The 13668-nt window shown below is 43.3% G+C and overlaps 1 long non-coding RNA gene across 2 annotated transcripts in view; it reads right to left on the bottom strand.

Annotated features, from left to right (window-relative positions):
- The window catches only part of LOC308068349, a 107928-nt gene continuing 94260 nt past the window's right edge, over nt 1-13668 (bottom strand). For both annotated transcript variants that reach the window (XR_013929939.1, XR_013929940.1), the window contains one exon: nt 1-13668. This exon is cut by the window's right edge. This is a non-coding gene — a long non-coding RNA (uncharacterized lncRNA).

Below are 13668 nucleotides of genomic sequence, written 5' to 3' on the forward strand. Positions count from 1 at the left end.
CCCCCCCAGGAAAGCAAATCAAATCAGTCCATATGTTTCCAACCTACTACAAGAGACAATTGGATTTTCCAAAAAGAGAAAGGATGCAAGGATGATACTAGTCCTTTACTAAGGTGAATAATCTTAGTGCTTCAGCTGCCTATTCCCCTGTTTATATATGCGTTATGAAAAGGGAGACTTACCATAATGAACCTGAAGGAAGTTAAGGGATGGCCTTGCAGAGTCACACATGCAGTGCTCAGTTTATCCCTGGCATGATGAATATTGACATCATCAACACTATATACAAAAAAATGTATGTGCAGACAGCCTGTCCTAACAGAAAAGTTACTTCCCCAAAGACAGCTAGAGAAAAAACAGATCCTGGGACGTGCAGCTGAAAGCCGATTGTTTTGGGATGATGCAAAATATTTGCTTATCTGGGAACTGTTGGCCACAATGGAGGGATAGATGGGAACACCTCGGTTCTTCAGCTCAGGCTCAGAGTAGCAAACCCTTTTTTTAGAAGCTGAGTCCAAACTCGTTCACAAGAACACCTACTCTGATCTTCCACATACCTCAGTACTCAAAACAACCATAAAGGCTGAAAGCTTCTGTTATGACAATATTAAATTCACCTCTGTTTTAGATACCTTTTGCATGGAGCTCGGAAGGACTGAATGGAAAGTTCTTTTGGTGAGTGTGCTGATTGGAGTATTGGAAGGTAGTACGGTTTTATTAATGCATAAAGCCAAACACCACCGATTGGAAATATTACCATATAGATATGGATAGTCTGCACAGTACTGCAAAGTTGCTTATACAGACAGCTCAAGAGCTGATTGCACTGAATGTCATTCCAATTTTTACAAATTAGGTCAGATGAGAAAACTGTGAGGAAAAAAGTATGTGTGGGGAGTAGACCTGTAGGAAAGAAGTAAACACCAGCCCACGGAAAGGGGAGGGGGATCTGCTGGCTACAAGCCCTGCATTTCTATAGGAGTCCTCCAGGCCCAAAGACAAAGAGTCAGCCTAGCTTGACAAACTGAGTGTTAGTAGATACTAGTGACCTGAAGGGGAAAGGACTGTAATGCCTCTCTGGTTTGTGAGTACTCCCAGGCCACAGCTCCTGCTTTTGTAATCTGCTTTTGTAATTTTTATTTATTGCCAATTGTTCATTTGAACGCATCAGCTGCTGTTAGTGACAGGAGAGCTGTGCAGTGAGAATGCTGGATGTGCACTGTGGAAATATGTTTTAGTCATTAGTGTCAGAGCAAGGCGATGAAGGAAATGTTTGTACTAATTTTGAGAGGGTGTTTATGCTCTTAAAAGCAACTCTGTTAAAATGACATGAAGGGGATGCAGGCAGGGACAACCCCCCAGTTCTTCTTACTTTGTGATTTTAGAGGAAATTTGTTCCATTTACAAGTCAGAGTATGAATGCTCACAGCCTTTGCAGAGAGTGCTGCTTTGGGAGGCATAGATCAGGCTGAGTCTGGTGTGACTCAAGTGTCATTGGCAGGGATCAGCACAGTCCAAACCTGCACTCAGATAGATGCCAAACTCTGGAGCAGGGTAGATCTCTTCTGCTAATCTCATATCCCTTGGGGCACCCAGGGAAGATGGATTTTCCATGTGATCTAAAAGACAAACTCATCCCTTTCCCAGAACTTGTCTTTCTAAATGAAAATATTAACATAATATCCTATTTTAGTTACTTGTATGATCCTCCCTAAATACTGATTAGCCAATACCCTTAGTTTTTTCTCCTAGCCTTCTTGCTCATTCCTGCTTCCCTTGCCTTCTGATGAGGGAAAGAAGTGATCCATCCCAGTGAATCAACCGATTCCTTGAGAGGATGGATGAATGGACATCTCCCTGCAGGGAAGCTACTGCAGGCAGCCAGTAACAGTGTTGTGTGGGAGCTCAGAACAGGTGCAACTCTGAACACAGGCAGGGGCTAGGCATCTTCAGTGGTGGGGAAATGCTGCCCCAATTCTAAAAGCAAAGACTGAAACTGAAAGCAACGCTGAGATGTCCTGGGTAGGGCATGCTGTAGGATTGCAACCTACCACTTGCCCTTTATGAACTCTACTGTCTTTGATTAGACAATAAATAGATTTGCTTTTGTTTAAATTGTCAATATTACAAGAGCTCCTAGCAGGTACACCCTCACCATGTTATAGTTGCACTGCCATCACTGTATTCCACACCCAGCTGTCATTCCTTATGACTTTTTCATCAACAAGTGCTTTCAAGGGAGTTTTTAAGAGATGACAGCATCAGCCCAGAAAAGGGTCACCTGGTAATGGTATTGTTGCAGCTGAACAGTCATTTCCCCTTCTGCTCTGCTCAGTCCAGCTACAAGCTTCAAGCCCTTGTCACCTCCAGGTGTATGCAGGTCTATACCTGCATACTTCTCCACCCCTCTTCTTGCCCGCTAAAGGGCTATAGCATAAGTGAGGTTTGCTGTGGTAATGTGAGCCAATTCAAGCTATATGTGTCCCTCCTTTGTACTGATGGTGGGTAGCCATTCCCAAGCAGCCTTCCCAGTCATTTTATTCAAAGCAAAACACTGAAGAGAATAAGAGGTTAAATTAATAAGTAGTCCAATTTATCAGAATTCTGGCACCTTGGGTTTTCCCACACTGCCTTGGGGATTGCTGTAACTCCTCCCTCTGGGGGAAATCTCTGGAAACCCAAACCATCCTCTACTGCTTTCTGCCCCATAGAGCAGGAAATAACCAGCATCTTATCAGGCCGAGCCAGAAGTGAGACTGTGGAGGATAGTAGTCAGGTTGCGGATGGGGAGGAAGCCACTAGGAAATAGCATTTCTAAAGCCATAAAACACCACAGTGGTGTTTACCTCCAAAAGCCCCTGCTGGACATGAAGAATGAGAGATCATACTAGTGTAAATGCAGACTACTGGCAGGCTGCTTGAAGCTCATCACGTGCAGTGTTGATGAAACCTCATCTATAAATCATTCTGGGGCAACTCCTCCTTGGCCATGTGTGGTGTTTTGCCTATCTGGTCAAGTCCTTGGGGTAGCTTGCAGCCACAGGCAACACATCAAGTGGGTTGGATAAGATGTGTTATTTTTCTCTTTAATGTTACCTTTTTTTTTTTTTTTTTTTTTTACCATTATAGCCCCATTAAGCTCTTGAGTGCTTTCTTGACCACAATTGACTTAGGATAATCCTGATATAGCAGAAAAGGCATGATGAGATTTAGCAGCTGCTGGAAGTAAATTTGACACAAATTTAGTCTAGAAATAAATTTCAGATTACTACTTTTTTAAACAATGCAAGGTGATTAATCATAGTAAGAAATTCCTTGGGCTTGTGTTGGGATTTCCCAACCTTGGAATCTTTTATGAATGTCTTCTTAAAACCTCTGCCTTAGTTTCAATAGAACTTACTAGCTGGATGCTAAAAGCTTCATTTGAATTCTTTGGCCTGTATACACAGGACTTCAGATAAGAGCTCATAGACTCCCTTCTGATTTTAAAATTCACAATTATTCAGTTGATCTAAGCCCTTGTTGACTTCAGCTTATGCCAACTTGCTTATGTTTTCACTTCTGGTATGAAATCTTTATCTATACTGAGTATGAAGCCTATTGTTACTTATTTATGAACTCCCTATGTACCTTCTAGATTAGTATCTGTGGCTGAGTATAACTCTAAAGCTACTGCCAGTGTTGTCCTTGATATATTTTGTTTGGATATCTGAATGTTTTCTCAAATTCACCAAGGTAAATAGAACAAGTTGGAGCAAGTCTCCCATGTCTTATCTCTGTCTATGGCTTTTCTAGAAGGGTGGGTTGTACTTTCAGTAAGAAAAGTGCAACTCCAACATGTTGCAGTCAGAAATGAAGGGTCAGAGTTTTCCCCCAAATTTAATTCAGGCAAGGGTGACTGTTTTTGCCTCCACCCTATACAAATTCTTTCTCAAAATATCCTCATCTCTAATAAGCATAGTCTTTAGGGTTGTGCTTTGCATAGTTTACTTAGGTGGTTCTGAATGTGTCCATGGGTGGTCCAAAGTAGGAAGCCCTGGGAAACAGGGCTGACAGGGACCTAAAGAAGCTATACAGTGTATCTTGTTGGCTCATGGCCAGATTTCCTCTCCCTAACCTGCTCCTGGCAGATGCCACTCTAATTTTCACCTTCCTCCTCCATAACGTCTTCCTAGAGCTCCTGCCAATAAGAGACTTTTTTCTTAATGACTAACCTGAGTTGAAAATGCTTCCAGGGGCCTGAAGAAAAGTCTTTTTACTTCCTCTTTGCAGCAAATTTTAACGACAACTCCCAGTCCTTTCTCTTTTCTAAACTAAGTGAACTCAGTGCTTTCAAAGGTCTTGTTCTCTAGACCTTCAGTCATCTTTGGGGGACAGTCCAAATCTTGCTGTTTGATGACTCCATCGTGTTGCTGTTGCATGAGTAAGCATACACTCATAGTCAGGGGAGGAACCTATTGGTTCCTCCTACCTCCTACCTAAAGGACCTGTCCTTTGCTAGAGATGCTAAAAAAGTAGTTCTGGTGGAAGTCCAGCCTTCAAAGCCTCACTACATGTCTAGTGCAAGATACTGGCCAGGTACCTGGGCAAGGCATGCCTGTAAAACCCGGTGTGCCATCCACTCTCCCTGTACTCTCAGAGCCTTCTCCCAGAAACAGCTGCACTTTTTTTTTCTTTTTTCTTTTTTCTTTTTAAAGTTCAGACAGGGGCTCAGCTCTCTGTGGGGAGCCCTGGCAGGGAGAGTTGAATAGGCTTTGGAGGTATCAGCACATGTGCATCTGCTTGGAGGCTGTGAAAGTGTGCACTCTGAAGGACTGTCTCCCTCTGCATCTGGAAGCCAAACATGTGGCTAAATCTGCTGGGGCAGAGTGTCCGTAGGTGGTGGAGGGCGTGCTCACAAATTTCCTGTGCTTTGTTTAGCCCAGGAACAAAGCAACCACTCTGGCCTTCCCATTTTGCTTCCAAGCAGCTGAACCCAGCAATGAGGGGATCAGCTTGGTAGAGGCTGTTCACATGGGTGATGCCAGCTTGTCATGTAAGGAGCAAGAATGAGTTGGATGCTCATAGAAATCACATGTGATGGACATGTATTTGCAGGGTTGGGGTCTTGTTGCCATTCCTTACACCCAGGATCATTCAAGAAAGGACCAGGAATGGAAGAATGTACACTAAAATCAAAAAAGGTATTTCCCAATACCTGTCTGGTCTGTCCTGCTCCCAAGAGTCATACCCGCCCCTGCCCTCAACACCTCCTATTGCCTTGTTGTGTTGCAGGGGATGCCTGCTGCTCTGGCACCTCTCCTTCTCTGAGCATCATAATTGCCCCCCTTACAGGAGCAGTAACCTCCTCACAGTCTTTTGCTTTCTCCTCATGGTACAGTGCACACCTATGTGCTCTCATGAGGATGAGGGTACTCTGCTATGCATGACCCTGTAAAACACCTTGGTATCTTGTAGCCATTGCACTATATAATGAAAATAAATAAAATAATTAAAAGAAGCAATCCTCCCTGTATCATCTCCTGGAGACAAAAAAGCTGCAGCTGAGTTTCTGTTTGGGGATTATTGAAAGAAGTGAGGCTGAGAATCGATTTATTTCCTTAAAGCCAAGACCATGCTAGTTGTTAACTCAATATAAGAGTTTAAGGTATTAAATATGTCTCTCTAAGCACTTTGCAGTTCTTCATTTCCATACCATGGGGAATCACTTTTCACTATCAAGTCTAAATAGGCTGTCTTCTCTGGAAAAACACTCAAGTGCATCTTCCTGATTTTAATAAAGTTTGGGTTAGAGAAGGGAAGTGAGCAGCTTATTAAACAACGCATGAAAATACAAAAGTTGCCACTTGAGCCTTGGGACTGACGTCACGTCATAAATCCATTGACACAGCTCTGCTCACCAATTGAAATTGGACAGACTGGGATTTTTGAGAAAGGAATTTTTTAGTAGATTCATTATTGGTTTAGATGTAGTCCATGCTGTGACTATTCTTTAGGGATATATTTACTTGTGTTAACAAAACCTTAGTTGCTTTTAATTTCTGAAGAAGGAATCAGGAGAAGGGTGGTGGTGATTGTATTTGTCTGCTTAATCAAAGAAAATTGCATATTTGTAATCTAGGCTCTTTTTCAAAGAGCAGGCTTTTTTGTGTGTGAAACTTGCAGTGCAAAGTGTTCTGCCTGCAGATGTCCCTAACCAACACTGTTCAATTCAGTGCCTGGGTAATCCAGATTGCCAGATTGAATCTCAGTATTGGTGCAATGAAGTTGTGAGGTTTGAGATCCATAGATATTGATGAGCTCCTTATTTTTAGGTGATCACAGTGGCACAGAATTTCTAATATCAAAACTGGTTACGGCCAATTCTTAAAATGTTGATGTAGTGATTTCATCCATAAGCAATATGAGCTTTTCTGATCACAGTGGTTCATTTGTTTTTTCCCTGACTGTCTTTTTTTCAGAACTCATTGTTTGTGTTCATAAGATATGAAGGTGTCCTTGGGAAAAGTTTGCTGCTGTTTGCTTTGACATTGCTAGCTCTGGTAGTGTGGTACTGGTTACTTGAGAGAGACTTTCTCTGTGTTGTAGAAAAACAGTGAGTGTTTATAGTGAAAGCTGCTAAATCAGACAGTGAGATGTAATCTCTCAAAACATGGAAAAATCAGACAGACACAGAGTTGCTGTTTGCTTTCTGATGCATGTTGTATTTAAAAGAGTTCTTGCAAATAGCAGGAGCATTTGTGTCATGCTGTAACCTATCTAGCCTAATGTATTTAAATCAATTCTTGATATTTCTTCTGGAACAGTAACCTCTTGTGAAATACACTGTTGGTTTTGCTATGAAAACAACTAAATGAAATGCCATGGGTTATTTTCTATTTTCAGGATTTTTAGATAGATCTTCCAATGATCTTTTAAACACTGATGAATTTTGGACAGTTACTTCCTAGGAATTTGCTGGAGAATTTAATTCCTTGGAGATTGCACAGAGGGCATGAAGGGTAAACGTTGAGTCTTCTAAAAGAGCATTTTCCCTAAGGGACATCTGCAGCTACCTATGCCCTAGAGCTGATATGTATCATTTAAACCAAAAAGTGACTGCAGAAAATGTCCAGGATTTGCAGCACTGATTTTATCAAGGATGGAAAAAGCACTCTGTAACGTTTTCAGCCTTTTCTATCACACAGAATGGTGATGGTACAAAGAAGAAGAAGAAGAGGAAAAAAAAAAAGTAACTAATATTTCTACGAAGCAGGAACATATTATTAACAGAGCATGGGATACCTTAGGGTGGATGATAGTTTAGCCAAGCAGTCCTGGGTGGGAATATGCTGGGGGAAGAAGGACCTGAAACTTTATGCCACTCCTTTTTGCAGTCTGTGTATTGCTACCACAAGCTGACTACTCTCCTACTGAGATCAGTGGTCCTCAGTCTTTGCTGTCCCCAGACAACAACACTGAGCAAGTAGCACACTGTAGGTCACACCCACCCTCCTAAGTTCGCTTTGTGCATGGGACAGGGATGGTTGTGACATCAGGTGCACTAGAAAGTTGCATAGAGATTTTGAATGAGCCAAAGACTGTTTCCCACTGTTCAGAGGAACACTTTGTCCCTTTGTGTTGGGGCAAATCTGGGATGAAGGAGGGATTTGTATGTACCCAGAGGAGAATGGGAGAACAAGGGTGAAGCTCAATGATCTGAGCAGAGCTTCAGAAAAAGAGAGTGAAAATGAGGATGGGGAGAATAAATCCACAATGATGCATGGGAATTTGGGGCTTATGTGGTAAAATGAGGCTGGAAAAAAACAGCTTCACTGCTCCTGGAGACCTTGAGAGCCATGCATGATGGCAGGGAGTCTGTGACCTCTCACAATGATTCACTGCCTCAGCCTCCGCCTTAGAAAAGATGCAAAGATTAGGGTGCAAATGTTGGGAAAGTAACAGGAAATTGTAACAGTAAAAGGTTGAAGTGCCTCTGTCACTTTGGAGGAAGACATTTGATTGTGTCCATATCGCTGGGTCAGAGTGATGGGACACGGTCAAGCAGTGGGAGAGAGGGACTCCTTTATGGCTTCAGCACTGACCATACAAAAAATAGGAACTGAGCATTATACTTAATGTTGTGGTAGACCCTCTGTGAGACAAGCACAGGATCTACTGTGCAAGGTGTTTTGAGGTTGTACACAGAATTATATGAGAGTTATTAAGTCTAATAGTGCACATCACCTTTGCTGAGCAGGAAGAAAGCCTGTTATATTTTTCAGTGCAGGCACTGCTGTGGCTCTTTCTTCTGCAGTTTTTTGGGCAGGTCCTCAGACAATGTACAACTCTGCACCTCTGTCAGAAAGGAATTTTCCTAGCAGATAATTTTCCCTCTGTACAGTGTGCAGCAGTCAGTGGGGAAGGAAACAGCATCACGGCATGTTCTGTGCATTTGCTGGAGCTAAACAGGAAACCTTTTCAATGGGACTTACGTGGTTTTTACACAATCGGTGGATCTGGCCCATCTCTAATATCTGGACCGTCTCTACCATATTAAAAACAGCAATAGGCCCTAGGTTTCATCAGCAGGGAAGAGGAATTATAATCAGATCAGGTGCATTCCTCTCAGCAGGTGTCTTTGAGGATGCCCTCAGAGATTTAATGTAAGAAGGTGAAAAAGGACTTGACAGTGGAGATGCAGTAAAGGGACATACACAACGGTCTCCTCCTGTGACAAGGAAAGGCTATCCTTGGCCTAGAGGCTCTGTTTTTCCTTGCTTTTTTTAATGTGACTGGTAGGAATCAACTGTTGTTTCATTAATGGCCCTTCAGAGCTTTAAGGGGCTCCGGAGGGTGGCCAGGCACCGCACTGCCATGGAGGAGGTGGCTCAGACACGCTGCATGTCTGCCAGGCATGCTCCCACCCCTGGAGGGAACAGGCTGTTTCCTGAGAAAGGCTGAGCTGGTGGGACCACCGCGTGTCCGTGAGCGTCACTGGCGGGGACTGTGGGCGTGCAGCATGTTCTGGCAGATGGTGGGTGGGAATGGCTGCAAAAGGGAGGGAAGCCACTAATGAGAGGAAGGACAGCAGGTGGGGAGCTGGACAACATCCTTTGCAGTGGCATGCCTGATAAGGTGGGTGTTTACTTCTGTGGGAAGGAACAGCTTTCCAAATAAAAGATTAACTGCTAAGTGATCTCATGGTAACAGCCGTGAGCCATTGCTAATTTAGCCACCCAGCCTAAAACCAGGCTGGGAGGAAAAAGGGATCATATTCCAGTCCCAAACACCCCTAGCTGACGTCAGGGTCAGGGTGTGATCCTCAAGTCTCCGCAGCACTCAGTGCACTCACCCTGTTATCACTGTTTTACACCTTCAGGAGGCCTAGGCTGATCCACCTTGCTGGAGACTGGTGAAGGCCTAGCAGGCCCGAAAGCATGGTGGATTTTTCCCCAGCTGTATCAGTTGGTTTCAACAAAGACATTGCCTCTTTTTGCAAATCCTGCTTCACCGGGTACACAAGAGGAAAAAAGACTGAAGAGGAAAAAGGAGAAACTTTTTTAATTCACTGTTAGCTGTGTATGTGACCAGGCATCTCCAGGGCATGAGAGCCAGCCTTGTGCTGCAGATGTTGACCAGCTAACTTCTGTCAAGAGACTGGGGCAGATGTTTGTGTTTTCCCTTGATCTGAGACAAAGCAGGCTGAGTCCTACACCTATTCAATTGTGTTCAATTGTGTTAATGTTCACTTACACACACGGCTAGATCCAGCGTGGCTGTCACCAACAGTGTCAATGAAAGGTTCCTCTGTATTCACAATCATGAGGCTCTTGCCTCCAAGGACTGTGTAAATCCTAGCTGTGAGCACTGCTACTGCCACGAGGTCCAAACTGTTATGTGTCTCTCTTTGGAGTTTGTAGCAGCTCAGGAAATAGAAGCAGCTTCTGGACCAGCAGTCCTAAGAAACCTTTCCTGCTTCTGTCTGAAGAGACACCGATATGGACTTCGGAAAAGAGGATTCCAATAATGTCATCATCAACAGTGGGCAAATTTCAGCACAGCCCAGACAACCAGTTGCAGACTCATCTGCTTTTTACAGAAATTACACATAAAGTTCTCAGAAGTTGCATCGTCATTATCATTCCCTCTCTCTGCTGGTGGCATGGTGCACTGTGTGTCTTTTGGCCTTTAATTAGAGGTCTTGCAGTTTATTAGGAGGTACCGAGAAATGTATGTTCACAGTGCATGGTCAGAGGATACTCCCAGAATAAATTTCCTCCCTGGGTTGTCTGTGTTTGGAAGGAATGGCTGTGATGACTGAAGCAACCCTGTCTCATCTTGAGTTCCTTGTTCCTGAATTGTCAAAACCACTGGTGCCTGCAAAGCTTGGCTGGCTTTCTTCTGTGGTCCTTTCTGCTTCTTGCTTCAGGCTGTGCTTGGTTTGGAAGACAGCCCTGGAAAACATAGGGCTTCTGGTTCAGTGAAGGCAATGGACCTTCTCTTTCCCACCTGACGCCTGCCCATTCCTAAAACTCAGTACTCCAGTCCTTCACTTGAATTTTGGTAGGCAAGATCTCATCAGCTGGGGAATTCCTTGGGGCTTTTTTTCCCCCCAGCATGAGCAGAGACTCAGTGCTCTCAATGAACAGTGTGGTGAGCGCTGGTTGTAAACCACAAGGGTTAAGTGGCATGTCAGATCATGGGTGGTGAGAAACTGCTGCATGTGTGTGGTCTCCCGGATTCACACTCAAGTGTTTTTCTAAAAAAACACACAAACACAACAAACCAACACAAAAACCTTTTTGTAAATCCTGAATTCCAGGTAAAGGCTTGACCTGCACCTCATGTGAAATCACAATGGTGCTTGGTATACAGTCCCTTTCACATCCCTGGGATTTCATGTATTCTGAATGCAAAATAACCTGGGGCCACCTGCGGGTTTTCTTAAACTAAACATCCCACAAGTGTGAGCAAGTGCATTCTGACAATAGCCTAAACCAACAACACAGCTCAAGGCAGATAGAAGGAAAGCCTCTTAGGGGAGAGTGACATCTACAGCCTTGTTTATGTGACATAATTCCCTACTGCTTTAAGAGTGGCCTGAGCTGAAAACTGTAGTCCAGAACTGGACTTTGCAGAATTTATAATGGATATTAGCATGACTTGGATCACAGACTTGCTCTTGAGCTCCAACTAGAAGGGTAGCCACATTTTCTGCTATGTGTTGAGCAAACATATAGGAAGTCAGGCCTGTTCCTCCAAAGACCTTGAAGTGAGAGCAGACACACAGAAGGGATGTTGTCCTAGCCCCAGTATTTGCAAAGGGAACTGGGAAAGGCTAAGTGACTTGCCCGAGGTCATGCAGGGATTTTTTGGCACATCAGCAAACTGAACCCAGCCATCTTATGTCCCAGTCTAACACTTTAAGCACAAAACCAAATTTTTTCCAGAAGGAGCAGCTGTCAGATTAAAAAGCAAAGTTTTTTTGTTTTGTTTTTATTCTCTTTCCCCCCCTTTTCTTTCCACATTGATGTACAGGAAAGAACAAATTATCTCATTTAAAAACAACTGGAATTTTCACCCCAACTTGAGCATATTTTTCCAGATTTAAAGCCATTTGTTCAATATTTTTGTTTCTTAATCTTATTTTCTACGAACATGAGACTCTCTTCCTCCCAGAACTGCCTGTACCTACAAGGGCCAAACCACCACTCGAAAGACTATTCCTGAAGTATCTGGGCATGTCCAGAGCTGGGGAACACTGAAAAACTTGCAGACAACCTTGGCCTCTCACCCTTTTTTGGCATATCAAGGCAATCTGCAGAAAAGACATTCAAGAAAAAAAGATTAGATTGCAGACGGGTAATAGAGAGACCTTTGAATAACCTCAGGACTTTGGTGGCTTCAAGAAAACGGAAGCTGACTCCAAACTAATTTCTGGTGTGGGGTTTGGTTTGGCAAAAACAAAGTCTGATTGATGAGGTTTGGCCAAACCGAGCCTCTAGTTTTGTAGCCAATCTCTACTTCAAGAGATCGTCGGTTCTTGGGTGTGCTTCCACACATTTGAATTTCCTCACTGCTTGGAGCTTCCAGGAAAAACAGAAATAGCCAGCAAGTTTTTCTGTGAGCATACAGAGTCAAAATACAAAGTCAGGAGTGGTGCAGTCTTTTCTAGTTGTGTGCAGCCATGGTATCACATCAATGAATGCTGTAAACAAAGTGCTTGCTCTTACTTCTTTGCACAGAAACAGACAGCAGTGCAAGTCATCTTTATTCTTTCACCATCCTTCATCCTGGTCTTTCTAAGACACTCTTTCTTTTTAGGAGGTCTGTAAATGTTGGGCAGGATGGTGCTCACTGGGAAAAGCAACAACTGTGTTGTGAATTCCTTGGAGAAGTATGCTCTGGACCTGTTCACTAAGAACATAGGTCAGATCCCAGATCCATGCAGACCGGCTTCTTCTGCAGTTTCAGTTTCTGGCCCATTTGCTCTACGCCTCTGTGCTGGGATTGGTAACCAAGACATCAGTTGTGCTGACAAGCTGTTGTCAATGAAAAGAACACATGGCTTTTTCTGGCCCACATGAAGGATGTGTTGATTGTAACCCACATGAGTCATTGTGCTGGATACAATCTTCACCTCTCAGACATCTCATGCTAAAATACTGAAATAGCTGGAATTATAAAAATGGCTCTGAAAAGCCTGAGATCTGATGTGAGGAGTGTTTCTCCTGGAGCCAACATTGCCAAGAAGGGCTGTGAGAAGACTTTTCAGAGGTGTCCATTGCAGCCAGGCAGGAGACAGTGGAGGATCAAGGTGTCTTAGTTTTGCAAAAGCTTCCTGCAGGTCCTTGTTGTCCTGCTGGTGGGGCACGGAAGTATCTTTATGCCGCTAGGTCTGAGCAGTCTCCAGCAATTCCTCTGTTTTAGGGCCCTTAACAGGTACTGATGATCTGCATCTCATCTTATCCTGCTTTTTATTATATAAAATATAACAAATTATATAATCTTGAGGTCCGTTTGTCAGGGCTCTTGTTCCCATTAGAAACCTCCAGATTTCCTCTGTACTTGAAATGTGCATTTTTGCAGAAACCAACTTGCTACTGAAGTTATAAGTTTAGTTCTTGCCTTTCTGTTGATAATTGCAAAGAAACGGACTCACAGAAATCTACTGAGAACAAGGTTTCAGAACTGAGCATTGCTCTTTACTTTCAAGCAGCATGAAATGCTTAACATTTCTATGAGAATTAACTTCCTGAACAGTGTCTATCCTGGCAGTTCCTGACCCCATTCAAGTTCTTCCTCTGCATATTTATCTGTTGCTGGTCTCCTGTGGTTTCTTTTCTGGACAGCTGATCCAGGTTCTCCATGACAAAATAATCCTGTCTATCACTTCCTCCTTCTGACATGGCTTTCCATGAAGTTTCTTCTTCCCTTCCTGTCATGTGCAGCTTTCCTGTAACATGACACCTCTTTCAGTCTTTCACTGGTCTGAACCCTTCTTCTGCAAGTAAATAAAAAAATCAGGCTCTTCTGGTTGTAATCACCTCCTTAGCATGTTCATTGTCATCATTAAATTTAAGTGCTCCTCATTGTTCCCAGACTGATGGATGCTTCTTGGCCAAGGTTAATAAACACTGACAAAGAAGCATTCACATCACAGAAGTAACAATTTAGTAGTAACTT

Source organism: Falco punctatus (assembly GCF_963210335.1).
Source record: "Falco punctatus genome assembly, chromosome: 8".
Taxonomy (NCBI): domain Eukaryota; kingdom Metazoa; phylum Chordata; class Aves; order Falconiformes; family Falconidae; genus Falco; species Falco punctatus.